Raw genomic sequence first — 16,940 nt, forward strand, 5'->3', positions numbered from 1 at the left:
GCCACAGCAGTTCGGCTGGTGAGCTTCAGCTCCAGCTTAGCACCATCACAGATCCCAATTGCTTCCAGAGTGACTGGTATCAGCTGTTGCTCTGCTCATGCCCACTGGTGACAGAGTCCCCCCCAAAGCACAGCCTAGCAGGACACTCTGGTACCCCCAAGGGCTGCATTGCAGTGTTTCTGGTATCTCACACAACACCAACCACAGCCCATATACCATTTTTTTCCCCACACACCCAAACTGAGCCCTGCTCATCATATTGTCACCCCAGAGGTACGCAAGCATCTCACCAGGACCTCAGTCCACCAGGCTCCCTCATTGCCTCCTCATTTTCAACTTGCTGAGGTGATGCTGGAACCACATGTGCAAAATTTGGTCCATAGCAGAGCTCCAGCTGCCCACGAAGCAAGCTGCTACAACTTGCACACAAAACCCTCCCCAGCAGGCAAGGGGACCTGCTCTCCAGAGTCTTGGAAACAGAGAAGCTCCTGTCAGCTTTAATTCCTAGAGTCTACTTCCAAGCTCATTGCATCAGAGATAGGTGTTTGGCCATCCAGCTACAGAACAAGTCAGGCTGCCTCTTGGTGTCACTGGCACCCTAGGTCCCAGACGCTGGCAGGAGGCTCCCGTCCCTCCAGCAGTGACAGAGCCCACCTGGCCATGGGCCAGCCCTGAGTTTATCTGCAGAGAGCAGAGACAAGCAGAGGAGAATGCCACCTCACAGAAACACCACGACCATCCAGCCTACAAGACCCAAAACAATGCTCTGCCTGCCAGTGTGAGCCCATGCACTGAAAGTGTGTTTTCTCATACCAGCTTTGGAAAAAACTCCCAAATTTCAGAAGCCACTCCTGAAAGACACTGGCCTGAAAAGTGCATTTTAAAGGACCACCAGTGGTAAGAGCAGAAGCAAACTCCAGCAACAGCAGTAAAGCCCCCATCCATCCCAGACTGGAGAAGATGTGACACCGAGGTCCAGAAGCACCCTGCCTCCACCTGACCCAGCACAGGACACGTGTAAGCAGTCCACGGCAGCACTTCAAAGCCAGCCTAAAGATCCTGTGCAGTACCATGCAAAAACACCCTGGCCCTCGTGGCCAAGTCATGTTGCTTGAGAGGTTCAAGGCTGTCTTAGGCTGAGCTTTACTTAGAGCCATTGCTGTCAAGTTTTGTCCTTTGCAAGACCACGGAAGGTTTTGCTGCAGCTGCACCAGATAGATGACAGCTCTGGTGCCCCCTCAGGGAGAAAAGGCAAGAATAAAACCCCAGAGGAATAAGCTTTAAGAGCCTGGCTAGATAACATTTGCTTCCAGTATGAAACCCATTCTGGGCTCTTTTTGCAGGAAAGCTACACAACCACCCAGGGATCAAACACATTTATTTAAAGGCTTAGGGTTTAGCCCTCAGAAAACATCTGTGGCCTGGCAGAAAGAATCAGCCAACTGAAGAAAAAAAAAATGTTACCTTCTTAGGGCATGGGTGCAGCACAACCCTGGGACCAAGGTCCTTCACACCTCATCAGCTCTGTTTGGGAGAAAACACACTTACAGATGAACTAGAAGCAAGAACAACCTCCTTAACCACACGCATTCCGGTTTTCCTCTCGTGTGTCAGTCCTGGAAAGCACTGCCTGCAATTCAGATGCTGCCACAGGGGGGGAAAAACCCAAAAATAAGAAAAGGGGGAAGCTTTGAAGCACTGAAATCAGGCTGCAGAGCAGGACCTGAAGCCACACTGAACATGGGCTCTGTCCCCAGGGACTAATAAGGCAATGCACTGTAAACCCTAATCCTGTGCTAAGAGCTTTCATCAAAAAGGAACAGTATTTATTAGGGAGTTATAGAAGGTAATAAAAGTGTTTTCATGCAGTGTTTATACTAACATGGGGGACTTTATGCTAGCATTTGCCCCTTCATTTTTATTTTAAATACATCTTCCTGATGAAATAAGCCACTCTGAACAAGGCCGCCCTTTGTAATGTGGTTATAACTTTCTGGCTGGCCGTGGTAACTGGCAAAACACTGTGCTTTTCTTGCCCTCTCTTTTGTTGCTTTGCTTTTCTGTTCAAAGTTCAAACAAACAAAAAGCCCCCCAGCAGGCTGCATTGTGCTCCTGGCATTATCCCCCCATTGTCTGGGGCTCAGCGAGCCAGAGGGAGGGGGAGCGGGTGTGACCCAAAACTTTTGATCTCCTAAAATTTAAGGCACTCCGATCATTTCTTATACAGAATCCCTGACAGAAGAGCTTGAGCACAAGCAGTCTAGACCTGAGCCAGCTGCTACTAAAAAAAACACCCATCACCAAGGAGAAGTGATGCTACTACATCAAATATATTTAAAAGCAAGCACAAGAGGCATGCACAGCAAACCCCAGCGCTCAGAAAAGCTGGGTCAGAGTCCAGGGCTTCCAGATTTCACAGCTGGGCTTTGCTGCAGACAGAAGCTTTTGCTTTGGAGGGAGTCGGGAGTCACGAGTCGCAACATCCCCGAAGCCCTGTCTGCTCCACAGCCTGTAATCCACTGAGCCCCCCCAGGCAGGCAAGTGTAGATGAGACGGCACCTCAGTCTGGTTTAGCAACCTCCCTAATACATAGTTTATAGTAATATATTATTTTTAGCTGGTCCTCAAACAGTTCATGATGTCCACTGCAAGCAACAGCATGACCATCAATTTTCCTGGTCTGTTATAGGGCATCCCTCCTCTGGCAGCGCAGAAGGGGTGAACGCACCTTTCCCAGGCCACAGCTGCGGCAGGGCGGTGGCCGAGGGCTCTGCCAGGGTCCTTCGTGCAGCAGCAGCTCAGTGTCTGTGAAACAAGTCCTGACAGAGTCCCCTGAGCTGTGGGGGTGAGACCGCCTGGGCTGTTGACCCCATGGCTCATGCAGCCCCCATTGCTGCAGGCAGAAGGATCCATTCTGGACTCTGCTGACACCAATTTAGGGGCTCAGCAGAGGCAGCGACACATGCCTGGTCCCAGCCTGTTGAGCAGGAGAAGCACCAACATCCCCAGCCGCTGTAATTCAACCTGCCAGAGCACAGCACCCGAGCCCAGCAGAGAAACCCGCCAGGGACCACGGCCCACCGCAGCCAGCATCTCCCCTGCCAGCTACAGCCTTCCCCACGCTCCGCAGCGGGTTTCTGCCATGCAGAGATCAAACTCCAGCAGCACAGCCCTACCAGCCTGCAGCCTGGGAGACACCATGAAGGGAACACACCGGCTGTAAGAGCAACTTCACCTCCTCCTGCCAGCGCAAGAAGCGGACAGGACAGTATTTCCCTTCGCATACGTTGTACTTGACAAAGCACCTTCATGCTTCACTTAGGGACCCTCTCCCCACCAGAAACCCTCACAGCCCCACTGTCAGGAGGGCTGCAGAGAGTCACCCTGCTGCCACTCAACAGCACCCCAGAAACAGTTATCACCAACATGTCACACGAAGCTTGAGGGGTGCCACATCTCAGACTACCTTTTGTTCGAGACACCTGAGCATGGAGAGCAACTGGTAAACAAGCAGCTTCATAGAAAGAGCAAGTTCAAACAGTTCTTTCTCAAAGACTTTGCTGCAAAAAGAGCCAGGAGAGCACAAAAATATTGCAACACCCTTCTGGGCCATGATGTCTCCTTGTTAGGGGGCTCAAACTCACCACAGCTGCAGGAAGGACATCCATCCCTAGTTTTACGGGGAAATGAGAAAGTGGATGCCCTGAAAACATCACCTGCCTGACAGTAGAGAAGAAAGGTGTCCTTGCATACCCTGCTCCAGCCTCCAGGCTGGAACCTCCCCTTCACAGTGCCAGGCAAACAGAGATGCAGCTTCTTCCCAAGGCCTGAGTCACTGCACACAGCCCTCTCCCCCCAGCTTTCATCCCACCAGCTGTGACTGTGATTATAAAAAGATGTCTCAATTAGCAAGAGAGCTGAGCAATTCCTCCAGTCTCAAAACCCTTCAGAGGAAATGCATTTCAAGCCAGCAAAGAGCAACACTAACAATGTCTGGGCAATAAAAGCTTCTCTTGTTTATATCAAAGTAACCTCAAACATCCTTTCCCCAAACAAGCATCCCTCGCCTTCCGTACGGATCAGCAGGCTCACACACTGGAAGGGCTGGTGTTCTCCTCGACACGCTGGGTCCCTTGGAGCAGACAGCACTAATTTTTGTGTGTGTTATTGGTTGCAGGTCTAGACTGGTGTGGTCTTTTTGTTGTAGCGAGCAAAATAAGGGAGTCATTCATATTTTTCCAGAATTCACACAAAAGTGCTCTTGTGCATCACAGATACCTTGCATCACCAACCCCGATCAAGTGTTTCTCGCTCCCGGACTCATGCCAGGCAGCACCAAAGGCTGGGGAGACCCCCCAGACCCCCAGCAGAGCTGGGGAAGGGGCTGCAGGCTCACCAGGGTTATACCTCACCCAGGCACCTGCCCAGGCACACGGAGCCCTCGGGGACCTTTCTAACGAGGTTTTCCCACAGGAAGGGATGGAAAAAGTCATGTAGTGTCCCCCCACCTCCCAGAAAAAAAAAAAAAATCACGAAGAAAAACACGCCACACACGTTTTTTCTTAAGAGAGCTGAGGAACCCCCCTCCTCCCTCTGCCAGCCGGGACCGCGCTCGCCCTCCCCCCGCGCTCGGCTGCGGAGCATCCCCGGGTGGGAGCCCCTCGCCCCCGGGGCGGGGGATCCGGCGGGACAAAGGCGGATGGTGCTGGGGGGTACCGGCACCGGGGGCACCCGCAGCTCGCCCAGCCCCGCCGTACCGGGCCCCCCGGGGTGCACCCACAGCTGCCCCCCACCCACCCCCCCCACGGGGGCCGCGCCGACTAACGGGACCGGGAGGCGGCAGGAACAAGTGCCCGGCGGGGCGCCCCGCGCGGGGTCCCGCAGCCCACCGTGGGCCGCCCCCCGACCCCGTTCCCCCCGCCGCCCCCCCGGGGCCGAGCAGGGCACCTACCTCCGGCGGGCCGCACCGGCACGGTGCCGGGGCTCCGGCATCATCCTCACCCACGGCCCCGCTCCCACCCCCGGTGCGAGGGACCCCCCCACCGCCGAGGGGCGGGATAGCGGCGGGGATGGCCCCGGGAGCACCGGGGCAGGAGCCGTGCGCGGGGCGCGCAGGTGACCGGGGGGGGCGGGGGGGGTGGAACCGGGACCGACTCCCCGGCGGGCGGGGATGCTCCGACTGCGGCGGCCGGGCCATTCCCCCCTTATATAGCCCCGGGGCGGCGGGCGGGCGGCGCGGCTTCACGGGACTTGTAGTTCCTCCCCCCCCGGGCCGGGAGCCGCCTCCCTCCGTCCCTCGTCCCTCCCTCCGGCCGGCCGCGGGGAGGGGCGGGCGCAGGCGGCGGGGGAGACCCCCGGGCGGGGCACGGTGGGGCTGGGTTTGCCCTGCAGCGGGCCCCGGGGCGGGGGGGAAGAGCCGGTGGCTTCGCCGGGAAAAGCCCGGCAGATCCCCGGGATCCCGCAGCCGCATCCCGGTGGCACGGCGCAGCCATCCAGGGCAGAATCCGTCCCCAAACCGCTGGTGAATGAATAACCCCAGCAAGCGCTCAGCACGGAGACCGATTACTTCAATTGTCCCATGTATTGGTTATTGTTTAGTTTAATTATTCTCCCAATTATTAATTTAACTTAATTATTAACCCATCTGTGGAATGAATGAGCAATTAACTGTGCTGTTGACTGAGGGGCTAATTTAAGGCCCATTCTTGCAAGCAGGCTCCGTCCAGGCAAAGTCACCTGTCTCTCCCCGCGGGACGGGGCCCTGTGCCACGCATTTCCCCCGTGCTTTTGCCTCCAGCCAGCGAAATGCCCTGAAGGGGACACAGGGCACAAGGTGGGTGGCAATAGCAGGACCAACACCACCATGCCCCCGTGCCTTCTCCAGGCACAGCCCCTCTGCCGGAGGGACGACCGGATTTTGGGCAGGGGAGAGGGTGGACAGTGCCAAAGGGGGGGCATCTCGCACACCCCTTGGGCTGGCTGGCCACTGGGCTCGGCTCTGGGTGGGCAATGTCCCACCCCACCAGCTGCGCAGGCGCAGGGACCTGGATCCAGCGTCTTCCCACCTGCAGCAGGTCGGGATTTATCCTCGCATGCTCAGGAGAGCTGCCAAAGCGAAACCACAGAAGTTTCCCAGGACAAGTGAGCAAGGAGGGCTGGGGAAGAAAGAGGGAGAGCGAAGGGGAAGGAAAAAAATCCCTCCTGGCAGGTTTTCAGGGCCCAAAGCTGGGGTGGAAATGCTTCCCTTCCCTTAATTGCTTCGAGACCAGATGAATTTCTTGAAGAAACCGCAACTGAAATGCTGCACAAATCACATTGTTGTGCTTGTGTTGGCTGCCTTTTTAAGGAGGTAAAAGGTCATCATTTATGGTATATTAAAAAGAAAAAAAAATAATATTTTAGGGCTGTGGAGGAGGGGGGTTGTGTTGCTTTTTCATACCCATGTTCTGGAAATTAAAACCTGTTTGGCAAGCGCCAGATTGCAACTTGCAGCAAAGAGCAGAGCTGGGAAAACGTGTGGATGCGGGGCAATGCCGCAGCCCCCGTTTGTCCCCCAGAGCCATCCTGTCCCCCGGCCGGGGGCGATGCCCATGCAGGGGCGTGGGGCTCTGGGAGCTGCTCCCACGGGGTTCGCCAGCCCTGCACTGCGCCCTGCAAGTCCCTGCAGCTTCAGGGCCCAGAGGGTGCAGCCAGCACTGTCTGTCTGACACCCCTGAGCTGCTGCGAAGTGGCAGGAAAGTCCTGATTCCAGCCTCCTGAGAGCTCCGCTGGTTTTATTCAAGCACAGAAATTTGGCTGCTCTCTTTTTCTCCCTTTTCTCACCCGTCAGTAAAATGATGGAGCCTATTCTCCTCCGGCTGGCTGCGTGTGAGCAGGCACTTGCTGCTCTGTGAGTCACGGGCAGAAGAGAGCTGCCTGCTCCTCTCCTCTCCCCTGGGCGCGGGAGCTCTGCTTGGCTCCAGCTGCCCTTTGCTTTTAGGAATCCTTCACCTGTTAGAAGCTGCACCTTCCCAAGTGTGGCAGGACTTGAACCAGCAAATGACAAACACAGGCAGGCAGCCTGCCCTGGGCACCAGGTGAGAAACCTCGGGAGCAGCTAACGAGCATGGAAAATAATAGCACCAGTGCCAAAAATGGCAGAGGCTAATTCGGTATTTATTGCAGGGAAGGAAGTGCTGGACATGCCCAGGTCCGGCGCGCTGTCCTGTGCCCAGCTCAGCCAGGAACCCCTCCTGAAAGCGGCTCAGGACTGGGCTGCAGGCGGACAGGCACAGGGATGCAGAACTGGCCCAGCTGCTCTGCAGGAAAGCCCTGTCGCACCAGGCAGGATGGAAGCACTTGGCCTTGTGATGCTCCCGGGCAGAATGAGACACAGAGCTCACTGGAGTCACGGGAATGGCTGTTGCTGACCCAATACCTGAACTGGGTCTCTAAAGGGCTCCCATCAGCTGGAGCGCTTGGAAGCACAGAGCCACATGGCTGGGTGGCCAGGGATTTCAGAAGGCAAATTACCATTTTAATAATTTAAAAGCTTTGCTCCCTCTTCTAGTGGCATTTCCTTCAAAGCCACGTGCCCACAGGCCGCGGCACTGTCAGACATCACCACCAGAAGCGACTCGCAGCGCTGTGAGGCTCTGCCACGGCTCCACAGGCTTTTGCTGGCGACATCTGACTGGTGTGAAGGACCATGCCAAGTACCCGGGTGGCGGTGAGGTACCCCTGCCCTGCACAGAGACCCTCAGTGGCCTCTGAGGGTGGTCTGAGGAAGGAATTGAAATGGAAAGGTGCGCAAATCCTTCACGGAGGAGCTTGGCATTGATTTATGGGATGCTCCCAGCCCTGGTTTTGCAAGAACATGACGTGATGGTTAAAGGTTTTAGAAGATGCTGAACTCTGCCAGGCCAGTGCCAGGTGAGGCAGCAGGCGAGCAGGCGCAGAGCCAGCAGCCCTGCACACCCAGGCATGGCTTTGCGTGACTACAGCTGGCTGGAAACACAAAGACATTGTTTTTAAGTGATAGCCAGCCCCCCCTTCCCCAGCTCCTTGCGAGAGGACAGCATTCCTGTCTCGCATTCCTCAGCCACTGCTGAGATGGGGAGGGGAGACCTGAGCCAGAGGAAGAAAGCACCAAGTTTTAACTAGGAAAGTGGCCCGTGTGCGTGTGTGATGGTGGTGGGTGGTGTGGGCAGGGAGGGAGAGCAGAATTGCCCATAAAGCAAGCTAAAGTGCATGCAGATCAGGTAATAAGGGTAATTACACAAGAGCCTGTGAATATAAGAATGTCAACCAGATGTTTCCGAGTCACGGAAAATCCGTCGTTTCCCAACAGATCCACTTAGAGCTGCTGAAAGCATCCTTTATCCCGCGAGGGCAGGGACTCGAGGCACTCCTTGGCGAGGAGGATGGGGCGGTTTGGTCCAAGGGCTGCCGAACACAGGCTAAAACACTGGCTACACCATCCCCGAGTTGCTTTGTGAAAGCTTTTAAGCAGAGGAAATCCTCAGTGCAATGGCAAGTGGAAAGGGAAGAGGGTTTTGCTGGAGAGGCAAGTTCTGCTCCTGGCTCTGGGCTGGCTTTGGGGTTAGGGGCTCTGTGTTCAGCCGAACGGGGCTGAAATACCACCGGGAGGATGAACGGGCACCGATTCTTCTCCAGCTGAAAATATCCTCGGGATACTGAATTGCCAATGGTCAGTGTTGGGCAGGGAGAAAGAACTGGGCTGCTGACTCCTCTAGACAAACAGGGCAAGCAGCACAAGACGGCAGGAGCCCCGCTGCCCTAACCTGCAGCTGCACCAGCCTTTCGTGGGAGGGTGGAGCCAGAAAAACTGCTTATTCTTGTAAAAGTTTTGTTAGTACAAACACCTTCTTGGTAGCACAGTTGGGTTCACAGCCTGAGGTCATGTTACTCTTACCACCCCAGTTTGTGAATGGCACATCTATAAAGTTCACCATGGACTTTGCTGTTGATTTTTACAAAAAAAAAATAAACAAACAAAAAAACCCAAATGCATTTAGTGACAGGCACCAGCATTGGCAAAATAAAAGCAAAAGGGATTTGGGAAGGGTGATTTGGGAATGAGTTCCCACAGGATGGCTGTTCCCAGGGCCTGGCCAGCACTGTAACCTCTGAAAGTCCTCTGACCTTCAAATACCCTCCCCAAATCAGTTAAATATATATAAATATATTGAAATATGGAAACAAAAAGCTTTTTATTTCATGCACTGAGAGTGCCAAGTGTCTGCAAGAGCCAATAAAGAACTGTTGCTCCAGGGAAGGGGGAGCTGCGTTTCAGGTAAAACACAAACAACCTGAATATTTACCCAAAACTTGAACCAATCTCAAAGTCCAAAAAAAAAAAAAAAAAAAGGAACAAAAAAACCTGAGGTTTTGTAAAAGAGGAGGAAAAGTGTGGTTATGTGTTTTCAGTGTTCTCTGGAGTGCTGGATTGCAGCCTGGACCACAGGCACACACCGGTGGGTCCTGGGGAAGGATGGGCTGCTCCCGCACTGGCACTGCTCCACATGCTCCGGCTGCCTCGGGCAGTGGGGAAAGTGGTGGGAAACCTCCTCGGAGGGAGCTGGAGCAAAGCTGGCCCTGAAAGCAGCCGAGAGGCCATGGGGAGCAGCGAGGGAAGGACAGCTACCCCTTGGTAAACACTCCTTTCACCTCCATACAGCTGCTGACGGTGTCAGCGTGCTTTGCTTGTGCAAAGCCAGGCTGTGTGATGTGGGGCCACGGTGCACGGCGGGGTTTGCCCCAAGCAGGTGCAGACAGGAACGCGTGAAAGATCTCGCTACCATCACTCGTCCCGATACATGATATGCTGCAGCTGGCTGGGTGATGGGGGTTCAGAGCGCTCGTACCATGCAATGGACAGGAGGGGCAGGGCCAGGCTGCCTGTCCTGTGCCCCGCGGCATGCCTGGGTCACAGGGGATGCCCAGGACCCCAGAGCAAGAGAGCAAAGCAATGATGTCCCAGTCTGGCTGTGGGGACCAGGAGCAGGGACTGCGACCTGAGCCACACAGGGACATGGGCTGGTCGGTGTGATGCTCCCTAGCACACAAGCAATCTCTGCCAGCAGATAACAAGTGTTACCTGTGCGCTTGCGAGGTGCACAGCTGGCCACAAGAAACTTGAAGGTTGACAGAAACCAAAGAATTCCTGAGCCACAGGGAGAGAAGTTTCAAGACACCCAGGAGCAATTCAGTACCCTGCTCCCGTGACTTTCTGCCTGCTCCCAACATCCCACCCACCCTCCACAAGCTTCCCAGCAGACTAGGAACGAAAAAGCCACTGCAAGTATGAGAAAAGGCACATCAGTCACCTGTTTGCATAGTGACAAAGGCAAAGCAGGGAAGAGAGGTTTACATACCATTGCCAAGGTCACACAGGAGATCTGGGGCACGGGACCCCGCTTGCCCGGACTGCTCTCCTCCACGGCACGCGGGTCTCCATCTCCTACTGGACTGCCAGCCCAGCGTCCTAGGGAAGACAAAACAGCCTTTAACACCAATGGCAAACGTGTGGTAAAACCCTCCAAGCCTTCATATAACAAAAGCAAAGGAAGGGAATAGGTAAAATTATGAACCGTAAGAGCAAAATGCGCTGTACATTGGGACTGGGACAAAGAAAATCCACGCTCCTGTGACGCTAACCCCATGCCAGTGTACATATAGGCTGTGTGTTTTAGACTTAAGTTACTTAAAGAGAACTTTAAAGCCAAAACACTGTTAAAAAGTACATTGTGTGCTCTGTTGTGAAGATAAATTCATTATTTAAACTTGAAAAGGTGACTCATCTAACATCTATTATAAAAAGGAATAAAAACACACACACATGCAGTGAGATTTTCAAGGAGTCCAGTGATTTAGTGTCTCTTTCTTTCTCTCCCCACACTTCTTGCCTCCTGCACAAGGATCTATTGAGAAGCTGCAGAACAAACGTTCCCTTATGCAGCTCCAAAAAAGTCTCCGTCAGTTTGTCTGAGACAGCTGCCTCCAAGCACGCTATGGTTACTCATTAACCGGGTCTCCCAGGGCAGGGGAAGAAGGAGTAAACTTAATAGACCCTAAACCAGAGGCAAAAAAAAAAAAAAAAAGAAAAGAAAATAAATACATCAGGTGTCCTGGAAAATGAAGTAGAAAAAACAGGTGGTAACCGTGAGCACCTCCAAGGCAGAGGGTCTGGCCACGATGGGCAGCCAGCGACCGGAGCAGAAGGGCACAATGACATGGAGAGTAAACGTATGGGGACAAAAGAGTAAGATTATTAAAGGGAAAGAGAAGAAAGAGACGGGACAGAGAGGCACTTGTGTTCCACGGCGCTTTATATGCTCAGGGTGGCGGGGGAGGATTACTTCATTGCGGCAGAGTTGCCCAGCTCTGCTCCCCAACGGAGGGATTCATTCCCTCCCCCCTTGCACGTTTTGCATGAGAATGAGGGGCTGCTTTGGCTGGGGAGCACTTTCCAGTGGGTCAGTCCACTCCCGAGGCCTCCCAGCTGCCAGGAGAGCTGGTCACCGCTCCGCTGCCCCGTGGCGAAGCGTCCCTCCTGGCAGGTGAGAAGGACGGGCAGGTCCCCTCCTGCCTCCTGAGCACACGCGTACGCTTGGCTTTCCGCTTCCACCACCGCACGCAATGGCTTCTTCTCAAGCTGGACCTTACAGACAAGATGCCTCATCCAGCCGAAGGCTGGGTCGGATTCTGCCCTGTCCACATGAGACCAGACGCTGCCCTGGCATCGCCACCTCCTTCGCCTGCTCCCTCCCCATCACAACCCTCTGCAGAAAATGCTCCGCCAGGGCACGGGGGACGCGCAGCCCCGGGCTGGCTGCAGCTCGTGCCTTCATTTCTCCCAGCCCCCGGGCAGGGGCTCTGGGGAGGAAGGCATCCCAGAAACATGCGCTCACCTGCACAGCAGCTCCGCGGCAAGGCAGGGGTCACCACCGGCTGGGAGCCAGCGCGTCCCCCAGTGCCTGGGGACACCAGGCAACATCACCTGCCCCCCTGGGCCAAGGCGGGCAGCCCTGCCTGCCCAGCCCTTGGTGCACGGGAGCAGGGAACGGCTGGTGCTGGCCTGACACCTCCACAGGATCCTGATGGAGAACAATAATTATAGTTGCAATAAAAAGCTGACTCTGTGAACAGCAGTAAATCAGCCCTGCCCGCCATTCAGACCCTGGTTCACCAAGCCTCGAGCCTCGGCCACCACCAGAATTAATTCTCTGTTTTCTATTTGCCCAACATGCTCCCCCCGGAGATAAGGCGGGAGGGGGAAGGGGGGCAAGGGACTGTAATTATCTCCCTGCCTTCTGTCATGTGCTTTTTTGAAACAATTAAGGGATTGCAGTCAAAGGAATGGGGTGGGGATGGAGCAGAGCCAGGCAACCACTCTCCTGCAGGACTGCAGCCCTCAAGACTTTGCAGGATCCATCCTGAGCTGACAGTGGCAGCCTGGACCCACCTTCTGGAGGAGCCCAGCACTCTCAGCCCCACAGCAGCACGGCGAGGGCAGTGGCACAGGCATCCTTGTGCAGCCTCAGCACCCGGCCGTGCTCTCGCCATGTGGAGCAGAGCCACCGAGCAACCAGGTGCCCAGGGCTGTGCCAGAGCCCTTGGGGACAATCCAGACCTGCAGACCGCTGTCCCCCAGGGCCAGCAAAATCCCTGGTATGAACCTTTCCAGCTCTTCTCCCAGGATCCTCTTGCTGAGGCAGCATCTCCCATCCCAGAGATGCCCATTTCCCATGAGCAGGGGCCACAGGTGGGAAGCAGATATGCCCACCCATGACCCTACCTGTAGGCACCCTCCGACAGAGCTGTCAGAGCCTGAGCCACTGCAGACAGCCCCTGCAAAAGGGATCAGCAAAAGGGATCAGCCCCTGTAGCCGCTCCAGCCAAGCACATCCCGGACCAGCTATGCAGGGCACCCACCCGCAGCGCCCCGAAGGGCAGCACAGTGACTCCGAGTCACCTGCGATGCACCAGGTCTTTTCTGCTCTCATGGCTGGGATCCGCTGGCAGCTGCCTGTGAGAGGGAAGGCAAAGGCTGGGAGGCAGCTCTCTCTCCCCATCCAAGTCAGCTGGTGCTCAAGTGAAACAGGTACCTTATGATTAAGTTTTTTGTGAAATGTTAAACATCTGGAGCTCAGCGGTACAAGGCGGCCTTTGTACAGCTGGTAAATTATCTGCAATAAAACAGCACTTGTTTTGGAGAGCTTCAAGGAGAGGGGGAGGGGGGAAAAAAGAAAAAAAAAAGAGGAGAGAGAAGCCACCCCCACCGGAGGAGGAACCTCAGACCTCTTCTGGGGTCTCACCAGCATTTTCCACGCTGTGCAGGGTGACTTGCTGCATTCACAGCAGCCTAAGACCCTGCAGAGACCCCTCTGCGTTGCCTGCAGACCCTTGCAAATGGGGTCTCTCAGCCCAGCCCAGCAGTGCCCCAGCCGAGGCACGCGGTGCTAAGCAGCCCCGTGGAGCAGCCTCCAGCTGTATTAAGTATTTGTGATTAAATACTCAGCATTTGGCTCTGGAAGGGACCTCGTCTCCTCCCAGCTTGCAGCTTCACAGCAGAAGGTGGTGTTTCCCACTGGTGTTTTCAGATTTCTTGATTTGAGAAGCGCTGATCAAATAATAATTAAAAGGGACCTGAAAGGTCAATGTCCTTAAGAAATGAAGGGCTGGGGTACACGGACAGTATCAAGCACATGGGGCTTGGGGAAGCTGGAGCTGGGGGTCCCTGTGCCTGGCAGAGGGTCCCACTCGCTCCCGCAGCTCCTGAGCCACAGCATCCGCACCCGCTCGCCATGGGAGATTGCAGTGCTCCACCTTATCAGCTTGTCATCTTGTCTGAGCACGGTGTGTGTCTAACCGTGGAAATTAAGAGGCAGACGAGTTCAGGAGTTTTGCATCTTTCCTTGGCCGAAAGGAAAGGCAAGGCAAGGCAGCAGCTCCTCTGTTTCTTTCGGCAGCTCTGAGGGGTTTAGATAAACCGCACTGGCATTTTGGTGTGGAGGGGGACTCTGCTCACCTTTGCACAAAGCACAAGGGAAAAAGATTTGCACAAGTAAAAAAAAAAATTAAAAAAAAATCCCTTTTGCTCACAGGCCTCTTCCAAGCGTGGGGAAGCAGCAAGAGCAAGGAGCCGTCCAAGAGGCAATGAAACACCTCGGTGGATTTTAAGCCAAGGTCCGTTTAAAGAAACCATGCACACTTGGGAGGGCTGGGGAGCTCTCCCTCAGCCCCAGCCCCGGGGACAGGGACAGCACAGCACCTTGCTGGATGGGAGCATCACGTCAGGTGTCCCAGCCTGGGCTGGTGGTGCCAGCATGGCTGAGCCCCCAGCACCCCATGCCACCCAAGGGGGCTGGAGCTGCTGCTGGCTGTGCCAGGGGACCTGGGCGGGAGGAAAAATCCCCCAAAATCTCTTTGTCTCCTTTCCACCCACCAGTGCTGCCTTTACACAGCAATTACTGAGGCCTCAGGGACTTTCACACCCAGTCACCTGGGCCTCGTGTTCTAAACAACTTAATTTGTTTAATGACTTGGGAGGCCCCGGGGCCCCCTTGCTGTCTGGATTTGTTTCCCTGGTCTCCCAAAGGTTTTTGTGGGCGGTAGCCACCACCCAGAACTGGAGGGCACTGGAGAGCTTCTGTGAAACCTGCACCAAGACAAGTTTTAAGACATCTCCCCGGAATTCCTGGAGACTTCTGACATGCCAACCCTCCTGGAGGGTTGTCCATCCCTGGGAAAAGCCAAGCTGGTTGGCAGGGCCGGAGGCAGAGCAGCTCTGGGATGGACCGTGACCTGGAAAGGAAGAGGGAAAGCAGCATATTGGGAGATGCTGCTTCATGCTCCAAGTCCAACCTCACACCTGCCCCTGCTGCCCCCCCTGACTGAACCACCAGCCTGGAAGAAACTGGGATGCCCAGCCCTCACTGTCAATTCAACCTTGGGAAAGAAAGGGAAATAAAGGGTTGGGAGAGCTGATGCTCTTTGCCTGGCCTGTGTGGAGCTGGGGGAGCAGCACTGCAGCTGGGGCTGGCACAAGTGGGGGTCCCAGCAAAGGTGGGGGCCCCGTGGAGGTGGGGGTCCCAGCAGAGATAGGGGTCCCTGTGGAGATGGGGTCCCAGTAGAGGTGAGAGCGCCTGTGGAGGTGAGATCCTAGGGAGATATGATCCTGGTGGAGGTGGGGGTCCTCGTGGAGGGGAGAACCTTGCAGAGATGGGATCCTGGTGGAGGCAGGGGTCCCTGGGGAAGCCGAGGGCGGCGAGGAGCCCTGCACCCCAGCCGTTACCAGCACCTCCCTCCATTGTTTCCCAGCCGGCATTTTTCCCTATGACCTAATCTTCCCTTGGCTCTCACTGGTAATTTTATGGCAGGGAAATTATTTTGCAGTAAAAGGAAAGCAGATCCAGGCCATTCTCTTCTCTCCTATTTTCATACGGAGTTTGGAGCAGCGGTTTTGTTTTCTGCTTCAGGCACAGCAGCAGGATTGTGAGACGAGATGGGGAGTGAGCGTGTGTCGCGTCTGTAATGCCTTAGTTGTTCCTGTAAGAACACGAGAAGGCAACAGTGAGAGAGAGATTTAAACAATTCCCCATGCAAACCAGCTCTGGACACAAAAGCTTTTTAGTTATCATCAGTATTTTGTAAGATTATATTAAAATAAACCTTCAGGCTCAGTTTCCTGCTCTCAAAACCCCCCTCATAGGATTATAAGGCACAAAAACATATCCCAGAAATCTCAACCAAGGACATACTAGGAATATTTTCTCCATGTTCTCGCACAAATGACTGCCCTCAACACTGCAAAAGCCTTAAAATAAGAAAAAGGTACTAATATTGGAGCTGTGCAATATGCAGGTCCCACAGTGTGTAATTTTCCCTCTTTTTCCCATTAGGAACAACCCTCCGGATAGACTGAAGTGTTTGCAGCAGAGCCGGTCCTGCAGCGATGGCATTTCACCCCCGTGTTGGCCTTTCGCACCTCACACACCACGTCAGGCACCACGTGGAGAGCATTCCGCCGAGGCGGCCAAGGAGCCTTCGCGCAGCCACCCCCTTCGGTTGGCCGGCTGAGATGAAGGGGGTTCGGTGGAGCAGCCAGAGAAGGGCAACCAGGGGATCACCCATGAGCCACAGTCCCAGCACCCCAGCACGGACACGAGCACGTAGCTTTCCGTGGGCTGGATGACCACGCAAGGCTAAATACACTTACAGTGCCAACACCTGCCTAAAAAGAGAGACAGGCATTAGATCTCCTCCAGGAACTCAATGACCCCACATCTGCCCTAGGAAAAGGGCACGCTGAGCTGAAATTCCTTTTCTTCCCTCCAGCCCCCCAGAACCAGGCTTGTTCCTGAGGCTGGGGGTCCACCCTGGGGCTGAAGCAAGGCAGCGTGGCACAGGCAGGGCCAAGCGCCATGGGCTCGGGGCGCCCGCGCCAGCCCGACGCAGGGAGAGGAGCCGCATGTTTGCTCCCGAGCTCGGAGCTGGGAGCCTGCGTGTGTGCGCACGAGAGCGAGCGTCTCGATTTTAATTGCAGCCTCGTTGCCAAGTACAACAAAGTCCGCGTACAAAGAATAGAAGTCATTTTGTCTTAAGGTTTGAATTGTTTCTTTCCTAAGGGGAGGGGAGGGAGGTGAAATCCATTCTTTTATAAGCAATGACTCAGGTGCTACGATCTACCCTGGGCGCGCATCTTGCAAGCCCAAGTAATGTTTTGTGCTGTGTTTTGTTTGACGGCATGGGCCCTAATAATGGGATTATTGTTCGGTTGCGTGCAAAGCCCTCGCTTGGGGTTTTGCTGTCCCCGCCCAACCCTGCAAACCGCAGCCGCCTTCGCCTTCCCCAGCACCCCGGCACAGGCTGGCGAGCGCCCGGCACCGCGGAGGGCCCACCCGCCCATTCCTGCTCCCTGACTCACGGCACCACGC

The 16,940-nt window shown here is 55.1% G+C and overlaps 1 long non-coding RNA gene across 1 annotated transcript in view; it reads right to left on the bottom strand.

Moving 5' to 3' along the window:
- LOC129783813 (uncharacterized) overlaps positions 1-5,169 on the bottom strand; it is a 57,103-nt gene extending 51,934 nt beyond the window's left edge. Inside the window, exon 1 of the long non-coding RNA XR_008745755.1 lies at positions 4,952-5,169. This is a non-coding gene — a long non-coding RNA (uncharacterized LOC129783813). The remainder of the gene's footprint in view (positions 1-4,951) is intronic.
- Positions 5,170-16,940: the final 11,771 nt, after the last annotated feature.

The sequence above is a fragment of the Falco peregrinus genome, chromosome 2, assembly GCF_023634155.1.
Source record: "Falco peregrinus isolate bFalPer1 chromosome 2, bFalPer1.pri, whole genome shotgun sequence".
Taxonomy (NCBI): domain Eukaryota; kingdom Metazoa; phylum Chordata; class Aves; order Falconiformes; family Falconidae; genus Falco; species Falco peregrinus.